Here is a 16,168-nt window from a genome sequence, read left to right on the forward strand (position 1 = left end):
TCCTCAGAATCGCCTTCTGTGACCGTTCCACGTAAATCCTCCTCTTCCTTGTTAACTACATGTGGGAATCCCGACAGCCCGTCTTCAGACTTTTCATTTTCAGTGCATGGTGCTCAACACGTACTTACTGCATTAATTAAATTCTTCATCTTGTACCTCACGGGATGCTGGGCAAAAGACACATGGGCTTTGAAGTTCAAATTCTACCTCTGTCCTTTGATAACTGTGACCCTAGGCCGCTGGCAGTACCTCCTTGCAACCTTAGACAAATGAATATAGTTGGCTAGCTTCCTGACATTGCCATGAGAAGGATAAAATGCCTAACCAGCCTCAGGCGCAACGACCATAGGGGTGGTTTCTAGGGTGATAAGAATCTTGATGCAAACCCACAAACTTTCTAGTTCTATCCGTCTGAACTGAAACAATTGTTTATCAAGAGGATTCTTTTTAATGGATTTGCACCTGGGGGGGGGGGCGCCAAAAAGAGAGAGAGAGAGAGAATTCCATTGCCTTTGTCTTCCTGGTGTGTGAGCCAGGAGAACCAGGAGACTAGCCCAACATGCTCCGCCTTGGGGGGAGCAGGCTTCGAAGAACATGCCCAAGGGAGGAAACTCAAGTTTCCAGGGTGGCTAAGTGCAGACCCGCTTCTGTGAGCTGGGCAGCCCCAGCAGGGCACTCACAGAGACAGAGCTGGGTGGTGTTATCCTACAGCTCAGAGTCGAGACCCCAGGCTGGGTCGAGTTTGAGATGGTGAAAGAAGGAGAGTGTTCTAATTGTGGACTGCCATGCACTGGGCCTGGAATGGCTCCAGGTCTTGGTCAATATTCTCTCTGTGTTTTTTAAAGATTTATTTATTTTTATTGGAAAGTCAGATTTACAGAGAGAAGAGACAGAGAGAAAGATCTTTTTTTTTCCCCCCACTCAGACACATATTTAATAATTGTAGAAATCCAAAAGAATTGGCATGGACTGTTAGTGAGCTGTTGCCTGCAGGTTGGCTCAGCCAGATTCAGCCACTGAGCTGCCACAGCCAGCCAAGGAATGGGGTTTGATGACAGTGAACAAAGAGAAAGATCTTTCATCCACTGGTTTACTCTCCAAGTGACCACAAAGGCCAGAGCTGAGCTGATCCAAAGTCAGGAGCCAGGAGCTTCTTCCAGGTCTGCCATGTAGGTCTAGGGTCCCAAGGCTTTGGGTGATTCTTGACTGCTTTCCCAGGCTACAGGTAGGGAGCTGGAAGGGAAGTAGAACAGCCAGCGCACTCATATTTAATTCCAGTTTATGCAATGTGAGGATTTAGTACTAGGCTCTCACACCAGGCCCAGTGTTCGCCTTTCTTTAATCAATGAATGGTTCGTAAGTGTCCAGTGACACTGGCCCCTCACTTGTTTGGAGCAGGTGACAATTGCCATGATGCTTTCACAGGTGTCATCATCTGAGTTGATTCACAAAACCTTGTGAAGTGGATTGACCAGCAATCTTCCCTGTTTTATTTAATATATATATAAAACATCTTTTATTTATTTCATTTATTTATTTTAGAGCCCCCTAATGAGGTTAGCCAGCACTTTTACTGCTTTTTCAGTGAGAACAAATGAAAGCAGTTTAGGCTGGCACATAAAAGGTAAAGTTTTCATGCAAAAGGAAGGAAATCTACAAAGAAGAGAGTTGAGTGGCTCTGCCTGCAGGCACAGAGTCAGAAGGTGCCATGGCAGCTGGATGGAGTGGTGCTCCCAGCTGTGCTCCCTGCCTGGATAGTACTCCTCTAACTTGGGCTTCTTAAACCCAGGGTTCATGCAGGTGACTGAGAGCCATGCTTACTGATGCTATGAAGAATCTGCATCCTTTGGGATATTCAGGGCAGGCAGTGGGGTGCAGCAGGTTGAGCTCCCACTTTGGATGCCTGCATCGCACGTTGGAGGGCCTGCGAGTGGGTCCCATCTCGGCTTCCTATCCAGCTCCCTGCTGACGTGTGTTCTGGGAGGCAGTGGATGATGGCACCTGTGTTTGGGTCCCTGTTATCCATGTGGGAGACTTCTGGCTGTGGCTTGGCCTGACTCTGGCTGTTACTTATATTTGTATATGTTTTATTGGGTGAAAAAAATGGGTAGACAAAATGCCTTTCCAATAAAGCCAAAAAAACTTTAAAAATTTATATATCTTATCTTTAATATTGAAACATCACATTTTACTCCATAAATATCTAATTACTATGTTTCATTCAAAAATGTTTTTGAAAAAGAAATAGTCTTTGATCCTAGTATATTTTGCCTGTCCTGGCTGTTGGCCCAGGAGAGGCTGTGAGGCTGCACACAGCTGTGGGACTAGGCCAGATAATGTTGACTGGATTCCTCAGAGCCCCACCAGCCACCAGGTGCTTGGAGTGCCTTCTCTCTATCCCCTGATGAGTCATGTTTTATTTCTAACTATATTAATTCCATTCATTTCATTTCCTTGGCCTTAGCGCTTCTATTTTTAGTTTCTTGAAATAGATGTATTAGTTTTCAGTTGCAGCAAATGCAGGCCTGTATTTGTTCTCTTAGAGTAGTGTGGGTCACATGAGCAGATGTCTCAGCGTGGGGACCAGTGCGGGTCCAGTCATGGTGGCAGGAGCTATGTAGTGTCTCTGGGAGTCTACTTCCAGGTTGTTGCCAGACTTTCGATTCAGTTCCATGCAGTTCTGGAGTGAGGCCCCCATTTTCCTGCTCATCCTTGGCCGGGGGTTATTCTTAGTTTATAGACACTGCAGGCATTCCTAGACTCTGGGTCCCCACACTGTCTCAACAAAGCCAGCACTGGTGGGTCTCATGACGTTTTTCTAGCCTCCTCTTCTACCAATGTGTTTTTGCCTCTTCTAGTTCATCTCTCAAATGAATTGATTTGCCTTCCTTTTTTGCTTTTCAGGTCTCATGTGATTATTCTGGACTATTACAGCCATCCAGAGTAATCTACCTCATTATTTTAAAAAAGATTTATTAGAGTAATAGAGACACACAGAGAGAAAAGGCGTGAGAAAGATCTTTCATCTATAGATGTATCTGTAACTGCCTTTCAAATAAATAGGGAGAGAGAATCTTCCATCTGCTGGTTCACTCCCCAGATGGCTGCAATGGCCAGAGCTAGGCCAGGCTGAAGCCAGGAACCAGGAGCTTCATCTGGATCTCCCATGGGAGTGCAGGGGCTCAAGGACTTGGGTCACCTTCGACTGCCCTCCCGGGCACACTCACGGGGAACTGAATTAGAAGTGAAGCAGCTGAGATTCTAACTGATGCCCATGATGGATGCCAGCATTCAGGCGGTGGCTTAACCCTTTATGCTATACCATTCCCTGCATAAATATTCAAATAAATATATGTAAATGGATTTCAGAGGCAGAAACACAAAAAGTTCTCATGTGTTGGTTCAGTCCTAAATGTCAGCAAGGAGCCAGGAGCTGGGAATACAACCCAGGCCTCCACATTGAGTGGCAGGAGCCCACTCACTGGAGCCATCACTGGTGCCTCCCAGGGACTGCATTAACAGGAAGCTGGAGTCAGAAGCCAAAGTCGGAAATAGAACCCGAGCACATCGGTGGAGGCGGTAGGCATCTAAACTGCCAGGCTAAACACCTGCTTCTCTTATTGCTGTGTTAAAGGCGGCTGAGTGGCACTGTGGTTGAGGCCCTGCTAGCAATAGCTGCATGTCATGTTGCCACGTCCAGGTGTAAGGCTCAACTCACATCTGATGCCAGCTGCCTACTAACGTGCACACTGGGAAGCAGTAGGTAATGATGGTCCAAGTAGTTGAATTACTGCTACCCACATGGGAGGCCTGGATTGAGTTCTGGTCTGGCTTAGGCCAGGTCTAGTCCTGGAGTGGACCAGTGAACGGAAGATCTTTATGTCTAATAAATAATTAAAGAAAACCCTAAAGTCAGCTGATTAGTTGCCTTTATTCCAGCTGCATTCTTTCATAGTAATATGTAGATTTAGTATAGAGTAACCATAAGATGGGAATTTATAGGTGATACAATGGGAATTCCAAGTAATTATGGATGCTTAATTCATTTGATGTTACATTTTCTTTTTCATTAAGTATTTAAGGCCATGAATTCCAATTTGGGTATCATTTTAAGAGTCTAATATGTTGGGTCCAGCATGGTAGCCTAGTGGCTAAAGTCCTTGCCTTTCACGCTCTAGGATCCCATAGGGGCACTAATTTGTGTCCCTGCTGCTCCACTTCCCTTCCAGCTCCCTGCACATGACCTGCGAAAGCAACAGAGGATGGTCCAAAGTCTTACGGCCTGCACCCATGTGGGAGACCCAGAAACAGCTCGTGGCTTTGGATCAGTTCAGTTCTGGCCATCACTTGAGGAGTGAGCCACCAGATGGAAGATCTTTGTCTCTCCTTCTCTGTAAATCTACCTTTCCAGTAAAAATAAATAAATCTTTAAAAAAAATCTAATCTGTTTTTCGGGAGATACCAGATTTGTTTGTTAATAGTATTATTATTATTTTTAATGATGGCATGATGGATCAGGGTGGGAAGGGTCAAGGTTTAGGGAAAATTGGATGAATTCACTGCTTCCAGATTTGCTATTTCTTCTTGTTGTACCTGGGGGAAGGGGAGAAATACAGGAGGAAACCACTCACGGCTCCCCACGTGTCCCAGTGCCCAGGGACGAGGAACCGCCACCTCATACCAGCCCGGTCGCGGTGTGTACGTATTCCGAGGCTTCTGTCCAAGTGGTTTGGATAGTTCTGAAATGCCGCCGATTTTACCAAGCCAAGGATGATGTCAGCCTCCCAATGTCCATTGGCTCCCTACACCGAGATGTTTTGCTGTCATTGTGGTAGTTGTCCAGTTTGTTCTTTTTTTTTTTTTTAAGATTTATTTTATTTTTATTACAAAGGCAGATATACAGAGAGGAGGAGATAGAGAGGAAGATCTTCGTCCAATGACTCACTCCCCAAGTGATTGCAATGGCCGGGCTGTGCCAATCAGAAGTCAGGAGCCAGGAACTTCTTCCAGGTCTCCCATGCAGGTCTCCCAAGGCTTTGGCCTGTCCTCGACTGCTTTCCCATACCACAATCAGGGGGCTGGATGGGAAGTGAGGCTGCCAGAATTACAACTGATGCCCATATGGGATCCTGGTGCAATCAAGGTGAGGACTTTAGCCACTAGGCTACGCCGCTGGGCCCATCCAGTTTGTTCTATTCTCCTTCTGCTACAGCACCAAATCAGCTGCCATATTCTTTTTTTTTTTTTAAAGATTTATTTTTTATTATTATTTTTTTATTGGAAAGGCGGATATACAGAGAGGAGAGACAGAGGAAGATCTTCCGTCCGTCCGATGATTCACTCCCCAAGTGAGCACAATGGGCTGATGCTATGCCGATCCGAAGCCAGGAGCCTCTTCTGGGTCTCCCACGCGGGTGCAGGGTCCCAAAGCTTTGGGCTGTCCTCGACTGCTTTCCCGGGCCACAGGTAGGGAGCTGGAAGGGAAGCAGGGCTGCCGGGACTAGAACCGGCACCCATATGGGATCCCGGGCGTGCAAGGCGAGGACCTTTAACCACTTGCGCCACCGTGCCTGGCCCTGCCATATTCTTTTATAACAGTGCCTGGGTCCACTGCTCCACCTTTTTCATTAAGTAGGGCATGTTCTTATTTTTTTTTTAAGATTTTATTTTTAAATTTTTATTGGAAAGGCGGATATACAGAGAGGAGAGACAGAGAGGAAGATCTTCCGTCCGATGATTCACTCCCCAAGTGAGCGCAACGGCCGATGCTATGCTGGTCCGAAGCCAGGAGCCTCTTCTGGGTCTCCCACGCAGGTGCAGGGTCCCAAATCCTTGGGCTGTCCTCGACTGCTTTCCTGGGCCACAGGCAGGGAGCTGGATGGGAAGCGGGGCTGCCGGGATTAGAACCGGCGCCCATATGGGATCCTGGGCGTGCAAGGTGAGGACCTTAACCACTGCGTAGGTGGGTCCCAGGGTCGGGCACAGGATACCCAAGCCCCGCTGAATCCCTGGGGCTAATGAATCCGGTTTCCACCTAGTAGGTGGGTACTAGGACCCAGGCCAGGCGACTCAAGCCCTGCTGAATCCCCGCTGGGTCTCAGGGTCCCAACACCCATCTAGTAGGCAGGCCCTAGGACCCTGGACCAGAAGACCCACCAGATCCCCCAGCCCTGGGGTTCACGAAATTAACACTAACCTAGAAGGTAGGCCCCAGAATCTGGTCCAATTGACCCATATCCCAAAGGTTCCCCCATCCCTGGACTTAGGAACCTCTCCCCGACCACACAGTTGGACCCCATTACCTGAACCAAGCTACCTGATCCCTGTCAGATCCCCCATCCTTGACAGTCGTGTACCCCCTGGGCCCAGGCTGGCATGACTCACCTCACCTCAGCGTCCGCAGTCTTATTGCACAAGCTGGCCCAGTCTGGTCTACCTTCTGTTCCAGCTCCTGTTGGTGGGTACTGCAGCCTAACCCAGCCCAGCCTGATTGCTGTCCCAGTCCTAGTGTGAACTGCCTAGTGGTGTTGTGGCTGATCTGGCTCCTCCTGTTCCCTGCCCTTGTTCTCAGATCTTCCAGTGGGTATTATGTGCTGGCCCTACCTGGTCTGTCCCCAGTCCTGACCCACATGAATGCTGGCGGGTACTGTAACCTGGCATGGTCTGGGCTGCTCCTTGCCTTGCTTCTTGTGCTCACCTGCAGGGACTATGTCCAAATGAAGGAGTTTCCCAAGCTCTTCCCTTGAGTCTCCTCCAAGTGGCAGTTTTCATGTGGGTCATTGGCCCATGTTAACTTTGTCTATGTCTTGTTGTGACTAGAATTGGCCTTGCTCAACCAGCCACACCCATTCTGGTTCTTTTGTTGGTTGTTGCAGCCCAGTGCTACCTGGTCCATGCTCAGACGCAGCTTTCATGTAGTTCAGCAGGTGTCAAGATCTAGCCTGGCCTGTTCTACACCCAGCCTGGCTTTCACGAGTACCAGTGGAGCCTGGAGTCTAGCCCAGTCTGTTTCTCCGCATCCCAGTGCACACCCATCCCAGTGCAGTCTGTAGCCATGTGCAGCCACGCCTGCTGCGCTCAGTCCTACTTTCATTCTAACCAATGGGAATCCCAACCCAACTGGGGTACCCCCTTAGCTCCCCAGCAAGGCCTGAACCCATCCGCAGCTCTTGGCTGAGCCAGCAGACATTGCAGTTTCACAGAGGCAAGCCCACATTTCCCCCGCAAATTCTGCTATCAGACCCACTTCTCTCACTCTTGTTCTCTCCTCCAAACACTTTGGTGTCGGTCCCATTTAGACATACACATGTCATGCACTTATTCGTGGAAGCCCCTCAGCTGTAATTCCTAACCTGGGCATAGAAACCACAGGTTATCTCCCATTGCCACCTGTGAGATCCTATCATCCCCGTGTAAATCAAGATCCTCTAACTGTGAGGGTGCGGCCCTGGGCCACCGTGCTGGGTCGATTTATTTGTTTTGTGACTTAATAGAGGAGTGATTTTTTGTGAATGTTTCACGAATGATTTCAAAGGACACATCTTTTTTTTTTTTAATTTATAATTTTTTTTACCTTTTCTGCCCACTTGCCAAAGGTGAGAAAATCTGTTGATGCCTTTTTGCATAGTTCACCATTTAAATCTGAATGCTGATGCTGTTATAGGATAGAAATGTGTAACTGTCAGTTTCATTTTTTAAAGGTTTATTTTATTTTTATTGCAAAGGCAGATATACAGAGAGGAGGAGAGAGAGAGAGGAAGATCTTCCGTCCAATGATTCACTTCCCAAGTGGCCTCAGTGGCCAGTGCTGTGCCAATCTGAAGCCAGGAACCAAGAACCTTCTCCAGGTCTCTCACGTGAGTGCAAGGTCCCAAGGCATTGGGCCATCCTCGACTGCTTTCCCAGGCCACAAGCAGGGAGCTGGATGGGAAATGGAGCTGCCAGGATTAGAACCGGCGGCCATATGGGTTTCTGGGGCGTTCAAAGTGAGGACTTTAGCCACTAGGCCACCATGCCCAACCCCAGAGTTTCATTGTGTATTGCTCTTTCAGTTTGTGTTATTAAAGGCTTTGGACTGGGCATAGTGTGCTAGCCTAGCAGCTAAAGTCCTAACCTTGCAAGTGCCCAGGATTGCATATGGGCACTGGTGCTTTTCCCGGTCACCCAAACAGGGGCAGGGATCCAAGCACTTGAGCCATCCTTCACTGCTTTCCCAGGTGCGTTAGCAGGGAGCTGGATGGGAAAGTGGAGTAACTGGGACATGAACTAGAACCCATAGGGGATGCGGTGATTTCAACCACCATACTGCAGGGCCAACTCTGGTACCTATTGTCTTGTGAGTTGTTTTGACTAGATTTGCTTTTCCTGTATTTATCTGAGAGCCAGCCAGCCAGCCAGCCACACCTAGAGAGATCTTCTAGCCACCAGTTCACTCCTCAGCTGCTCACATTGGCCAAGGTTGGGAGCTGGACACTCCATCCAAGCCTCCCAAGTGTGGGCAAAGAGCCCACTACCTGAGCCATCAACACCTGCCTCCCAGAGTCTGCATCAGCAGCAAGCTGGAGTTGGGAGCCAGAACTGGGCCTTCTGATATGGGGTACAGGCATCCTAACAGCATCTTAACTATGAGGCCAAACACATGCCCCCAAGAGTTAGTTCTTCGAAAATGATTAATGGAGTTTACAGATTAAGCACAAATGACAAAAATCAGGAACGCAAGTTCAGTCATCGCTGTAGACTGCCAAAATGCAATTGTTGTACTGGAATATTTTGAAAAGCTTTGTGGGAAGGAATTAGGTAGCTTAGGTTAAATGAATGAGTTTCTAGAAAGATACAAGTAACAGCTGATCAAGGAGAAATTGGAAAATTAATTTGATTATAACAATAAATTGAATTAGTACTTATAATTTTTAATTACAAAGGAAAATACAGACCCCAAAAGTTCTACTTGAGAGTTCTATAAAATATTTAGGGGGAAAAAAAATCCTGCAAAAATTATTTCAGAAAATGGAGGAATAAATGAATACTTCTCATTCATTAAAAAAATTTTTATTTATTTATGGGGGTGCTCTCAACTGTTGAGTCTCTCCCCAAATGCCCACAACAGCTGGGGTTGGGCTGAGGCCAAAGCAGGGAGCCAGGAATTCCATCCAGGTCTCTCATGTGATTGGCAGGAATCCTGCTATTGATCCTTCACCTGCTGCCCCCATGGGTCTGCCCTGGCTGGAAGCTAGGACTGGGAGCTGGAGAGCCAGGGCCTGGACTTGAACTCAAGCATATTAACTGTTAGGCCAAATGCCTTTTAAGAAATTATTTATTTGTAAGGTGGAGTTATAGATGACACATTTGATTTTCTGTCTTTTGGTTCACTCCCCAATGGCTGCCACATTCAGGTTTGAGCCAGGCCAAATCCAGGCACCTAGAGTTTATTTACTTTTTCTTTCTTTCTTCTTCTTGTTTAGATTTTATTTTTGATTATGTTTACATAGTTGAGAGGGATACATGCCTATGTGGACCATTGATTAGGGTAGGAAGGGTTGAGGAATAGGGGAAAGTAGATGGGACCATTGTTTCCAATTTTCTTTTTCTTCTTCCTGTATCTGGGGAAAGCTAGGAGAGAAGGAGAGAGGCTGTACCCAGCCTCCCAACTACATCATTATGTGGGGATTGGGAACAGCCACATATGTCGTCATCTCAGGGACCTTGATGTGGAGCAAGCTCTGAGTGTTCTGCTCAAGTGGTTGTGATAGTTCTGAAATGCTGTTGATTTTTGTTGCTCCAAGGTAGAGGAAATCCTTCCAAAGTCCACTGGCTGACATAGTCCACCCTGGAGTCTCCATTCACCTAGATACTTGCTGTCAACACTTGGCTTGGAGAGTTGTCCAGTTTGCTCTGCCCTCCATCCTCTGCTATGTTACTTGATGTCCTCTGCAGGCCCCAATGAACTGCCATATCCCCTTTGTGCATCTGGGCATGCCATTTACTGCACAAGCTTAGCAACTGAGGAGGTCCAGTTTTGACTCAAGCAGTCCATGGTCAGACCACAGATCCTGCAATGTTCCCTGTGGTTAGAGTTCTGGGTCCAGCAGTTCAGTTGGTAGGGGAGGTTCTCCAAAGAAACCTCATCTGAAGTGACCCCAGACCTGACTCCTGTGTGTGCTAGCCAATACTGAGTTCAGCTGAGTCCATTATGCACATCAGCCTACATACACACTGGTGACTGCAGTTACTGGGTCAGTTCTGTCTCCAGTCCCATCTCTTACACAAGCCAAAGGATGCTGTGGCCCAGCCCTACCCTTCCCACCGTACACTCAGCCCTCACATTCACTAGTGGGTACTGCAACTCAATCGGGGTAACCCCATTATCTCCCACCAGGCCCTGCTTCCTGCACATGCAGGTATGTACAGCAGACTTGTCTGGTCCATCCTGCATCCCATTCGGTTTTTGTACACAACAATGGGTGCTTAAGTCTAGCTCAGCCCAACTGATCCCACTCTTCAGCCCACACTTAGGCTGGTGGGTAATACCACCTGTCCAGCCAGGTCTATCCCCAGTCCTGGTTCTCAAGCATACTGGTGGGAGTTGCAGTCCATCAGTTTTCCTGATAGGCCCACTCTGTGCCTCAGAGCTTGCATGTTCCACGTGGTTCTGCAGTGTAGGTTGACAAGACTTGCCCTCACTTCCAGCACTTGCCAACTGATGCTGCAGCAAAGCCCAACCAGCCTGCACTTTGAGCCTGGAATTTCTTTCCCAGGTACATTAGTAGGGAGCTGGACGGGAAGTAGAGCAGCCAGAACATGAGCTGGAGGCCGTATGGGATGGGCTCCTGAGGACAATGCAAGTGGCAGCTTAACCTGTCACTCCACAACACCAGCCCCCGAGTTGTTTCCTTGGTTGTGACAAGTGTGGCACAGTATTATAAGATGGTAACATTAGGAAAATCTGGACACGAGCAGTGACCAACAGGATCACTCTGTGCTCTATACCATTTCTGTAAATAAAAAAGACGAGGCAGCCCTGCAGCGACAGCCGTTCTTGTTTGGCTGGGTATGGTTGGGGCTGGCAGCTGGCCTGGGCCTGCTTCGCTGCCTCAGGTAGGGCAGGAGGAAGGTGGTGCCTGGATCCTGGATGAGGCCGGGAGCCACTGCAGAAGCTAAGCAAGCCACGCTGGCTGGGAGCTGCACTCCCTCGAGGCTTCCTGTTGTAATCTGTGAGGTTATTTTTCCCCTCCTGTGGCACCACAGTTGAAATCAGTCTGTTTAGCAGAGACAGAGAAGTTAACCAGGTAGGCTCAATATAAAGCTCTCAGGGGCACAGAAAGGATAAGTGAATTTGGCCTGGGGAAGATTATGTTTGTGGGGGTGTATTTCTATAAGTTTTAAACATTGATTTCATTTTTAAATTGTATTTAAAAGGCAGAAAGAGATTGCTCTTTCATCTGCTGATTTACTCCCCAAATGCCTGCAACAGCCACAACCGGACCAGGCCGTGATCTGTCACCTGAGCCAGTCTTAAAGAGTGACAGGTGTGTTGGTGAAGTCATGTTGGACTCGGGGTGAGAGGGCAGAGAGAGAAGAGGCACTGAACATCCCAGATGCAGAGGGGGGCACGGGGCAGTGTTTGGAGATGACAGCCGCAGGAGTGACTGACCCGCGTCCCAGTGACCCGGCAACCTAGGCATATATGCCTTTTTGTGAGCTCACCTTGCATGCGCTGGCCAAGCGGTCAGGCTCCAGGAGACTGGAGGCCAGCAGGGCACTCTTAACAGTTAAGGAGAACCATGAGCATCTGCCCTCAGCAGGTGCAGAGAGGGGTTTGAGAATTTACTTCTAGGGTTCAGTCGCTTGGATGTAGGAGGCTGCGGAGGCAGAGGGGTGCCTGGAGTGGCCGGGGTGCCAAGCATGATAATGCTGCTGGTTCTGGTTCCTGGGGAGGGGGACTCTTGAGGGAGGCTCTGGTGCCAGGAAGAAGTGATACAGTAACGGAGTAATTCCACTTGGGCCATGGTGCCCTTGCAGTGGAGACAGCTGGGTTTGCTGGCAGAGGGGAGACCTGACCGGGCCTTGTCATGGCCAACACCAGAGGTGGGCTGAGGTCATCTGGGGCAGGGCCATGGGGTGCAGAGCCCTGGAGCACAGGGGTACATTACGAGAGCTAAGAGAAGTTTTGCTGCAGAGACCAGCGGCCACAGTGTGCTGACTGCTCTAGTACAGTGCTGACGAGTGGGATATAATGGCAGCCCACAAACTGCAAATTTCTTAAGAGCTGCATTTGAATAAGCCAAAAAATGGAGCTGATATTGTGATATAGCTGGCTAAGCTGCTCCCTGGGAGGCCAGCATCCAGTGTGGATGTGAGTTCAAGTCCCAGCTGCTCCTCTTCCCTTCTGGCTCCCTGCCATTGTGCCTGGGAAAGCAGCATAAGATGGCCCAATTGCATGAGCCCCTGCTTCCTATGTGGGTTGGAGTTCCAGGCTCCTGGCAGCCATCTGCAGAATGAACTAATGGATGGGAGCTCTCTCCTTCTCTCTGTAACTCTGCCTTTCCAACATACACATCTTTAAACACACACACAAACACGGCTAAAAAGAAACAGGTAGAATTAATGATTCATTTTATTGCACCCAAAATATCCCAAATATTATTTTAGCATGTCAAAAATATGAATGTTACCTATTTTGATTCTAAATCTTTAAAACTATGAATTAGCCCCGTTTCAAGTGCTCCTTAACCACCTGTGGCAAGAGGCTGCCGCACCAGACAGTTCTACCCTGAGGTAGATCTTAAGTCTTCTTAGATTGCAGGTTTTCCCATCTGCGGAATGGGCACAATAGCTGTTGGTTGTGGGAGGTAAATCAAAAACTGGGGCTACCGAGAAGGAGGGATGCAGGCTTCATAGCAGCACGCTGAGCATTTTGCATTTTGTGCTTTTTTTTTCAAGATTTATTTATTTGAAGGCCAGAATTAGAGAGATTAGAGGGAGAGACAGAGAGGTCCTTCCTTGGTTGGTTCACTCCCCAGAAGGCTGTAACAGGTGGGGACAGACCCGGTTGAAGCCAGGAGCCAGGAACTCTATGCATGTCTCCCATGTGAGTGGGAGGAACCCAACCAAGCCCCTGGGCCATCTCATGCTGCCTTCCCCAGGGCATTAGCTGGGGACTGGATTGGAGCTGGCACTGATAGAGGAGGCTGGCATGGCAGGCCGTAGCTTTGCTTACTGCACTGCAGTGCCAGCCGCTTTGGGATTTCTTTACAGATGAGAGAGGCGTGGCATGTCTTTAGGCCCTGGGAAGTTTCTGGTAGAGAGAGAAAGGAAAGGGGCTAAAGCAAATGGAAAAGTTTAAGGCAGATTAGCCTTAAACCCAAAGTGGGATTTTTTTTTTTTTTTCCTGTAAGACCAAAGGAAAGGCTGTTGGGGCAGCTAAGAGTAGGGCGCCAGTCCTGAGGCTTTGTGTGCGATGTCGTTCTAACAGCTCTGAAAGTGGGTCCTGCTCACATCGCTGGTCTGCAGCTGGGGAGAATAGAGCTTGCCAAAGGACCTAAAACCAGTGGAGCAGCCCTCGACCCCAGGCACCCCGATACGCCAGAGATCAGAGTCCTCGTGGCTACACTGCTCTTGGGGTTGGGGCAGCATTTCCATGTAGAATGCTTAAGGGAGCCGCATTTGAGGAGAAACGGGATGGCCACTTGCCTGTCGCTGTTGGGGTGGTTAAACTGGAGTCCCACTTCTGCTTTAGGTAGTCGCTTCCCCTCCAACTAGACGTAATCTGAAATACCGTAAAACATGCAATGTCCTGCCTTTTGTGTTTCCTTATCAATTTCTTGTCTATAGACGATTTCTCCCTGATCCGTTTTATTATACTGTTTGCCAACTAGTGCCTTCCCAAGCCCAGCACCCGCCCTTAGCTTCACCCACGTAAGAGCCCTTCCTTCTTCTGCCTCCCCCTCCCCACACTGGCAGGCACTCATTGGTTCCTCCACTTTTCAGTGGTTTGTACTTTGTCACTTGTGTGCTTCACAGCCTATATCAGGCAGCCAGCAGCCCCTCTGAGCTGTTCTATTATTTATTTATTTATTTATTTATTTATTGGGCCCAGTGTGATAGCCAAGTGGCTAACTTCTTGCCTTGCATGTCCCAGGATCCCATGTGGACTCCGGTTCATGTCCTAGCTGCTCCACTTCCCATCCAGGTCTCTGCTTCTGGTCTGGAAAAGCAGTCAAGAATGGGACCCTGCTTGGGGACCCGGCTCCCACATGGGAGACCCAGAAGAAGCTCCTGGTTCCTGGCTTTGGATTGGCTCAGCTCTTGCTGTTGCAGCTACTTGGGGAATGGAACCAGCAGACAAAAGATCTTTGTCTCTCCTGTTCTCTGTAAATCTGACTTTCCAATTAAAATAAATAAATCTTAAAAAAAAAAAGGAGAAGAAAAAGAAAATGGATCCAGCGTGGTAGCCTAGCAGTTAAGTCCTCGCCTTGTCCATGCTGGGATCTTGTATGGATGCTGGTTCATACTGCAGCTGTTTCCAATGCCCATCCAGCTCCCTGTTTGTTGCCTGGGAAGACAGTTGAGGATGGCCCAAGGCCATGGGACCCTGCACCCATGTGGGAGACCTGTAAAGAAGCTCCTGGCTCCTGGCTTTGCATCAGCTCAGCTCCGACCATTGCAGTCACTTGGGGAGTGAATCATGGGACGGAAGATCTTCCTCTCTCTGTCATCCTCTCTATATATCTGACTTTCCAATATAAATAATAAATAAATCTTAAACAAAAACAAGATCTTGGTGCAAAGTGTGCCTATTGCACGTATGTGATTGGGCCTCTGTATTGAGAGGTTCTGTACCCAACGGTTCCACCATCCCATATCCAGCAGGTCCACAGATCCCAAAAACAAAAACAAAACAACCTCTCGTATCTGAAACTAAAGGCAGTTTTGCTGCCGTTGTCCCTAAACAGTGCAGCACAGCAACCCCACAATAGTGTGTGCGTTGGATTAGGTGTGATGAGTAACCTGAGAGTGCTGCGCAGTCCACGCAGAGTTCGCACAGGCTGTTTGCGAACACCACACCATTTTACATAAGGGACTTGCCCAATCGTGGAGGGTTCTGGAACCAGAACCTCACACAGGGGGATGAATGTGGCTTATTTTTCTTCCTTTGTTTTAAAGATTTATTATAAACAATGTTTGAAAGGCAGAGTTATGGAGAGAGATCTTTCTTCCACTCCCCAAACAGCCACAAGGGCTGGGGTTGGACCAGCCAACCCAGGAGCCTGGAACTTCTTTTGGGTCTCCTATGTGGCTGGCAGGGGCACCGAGAACTGCTTTCCCTAGGCAGGTACATTAGCACGGAGCTGGAGTACAGTGCTCCCAAGGGATACTGGCACTGCAGGAGGAGGTTTGACCTGCTGGGCAGAAATACCACCCCTGAGCGTGTTCCTAGGAGTTCGCACTGATGCCCCAAATCCGGTCCATCTTCACAGGGCGGTTGTTTGTGCTTACTCTTTTTTTTTTTCTTCTAGATCCAGAAGCCTAATTCTTACTGACATCACACATGTATTTACTTGCTCGGTCCTGCAACCTGTCTAGAGACTTCTGAGTCTGTGTGCCGACCAAAGGGGGAGGCCAGGAGCTGTGTGCAGTTTTCTCCACTGAGCCACCTCTTGGCAAGGCAGTTCCTTGCACTGCAGAGACACAGCAGGGCACTGGAGGAAACGGAGGAGGTTGGCACAGCCAGGGGCAGGGCAAAGGTGAAGGAGCTCCTGGTGGCCATGCACGTGCACGGGGCCCTGGCTGGCCTGCAGCCCTCTTGGCAGCCTAGGCATAGGTAGGGGTGGAGCAGACAGATGGCCGGGCTCACTCGCTGAGCCAAAGCTGGGGAAGCCACCAGGAGGCTGGGGAGGGAGGACAGACAGTGAGCACGCTGGGTTGCTGGCAAGAGAGCAGTTGACGTCACTATCCCTGGAGTCTGGGCTGAACAGGGCAGTGAAGCCAAGGAGGAAGCATGGAGAGCGGGGCTGTGCAGTGTCTACTGAAGGGACTCCTGTCCCCCAAATCCAGTGACATAGCAGTAGGTCACGTGGGGGCCCAGGAGGTGAGGGGGCCTGCATTGAAACTGGCTGGGGGACAGGATGGGAGGGAATATCTTCGGATTAGCCAAAGACACCTCGGTGAG

Source organism: Ochotona curzoniae, unplaced genomic scaffold (assembly GCF_017591425.1).
Source record: "Ochotona curzoniae isolate NIBS_2020 unplaced genomic scaffold, NIBS_Ocur_1.0 contig_3432, whole genome shotgun sequence".
Classification (NCBI taxonomy): domain Eukaryota; kingdom Metazoa; phylum Chordata; class Mammalia; order Lagomorpha; family Ochotonidae; genus Ochotona; species Ochotona curzoniae.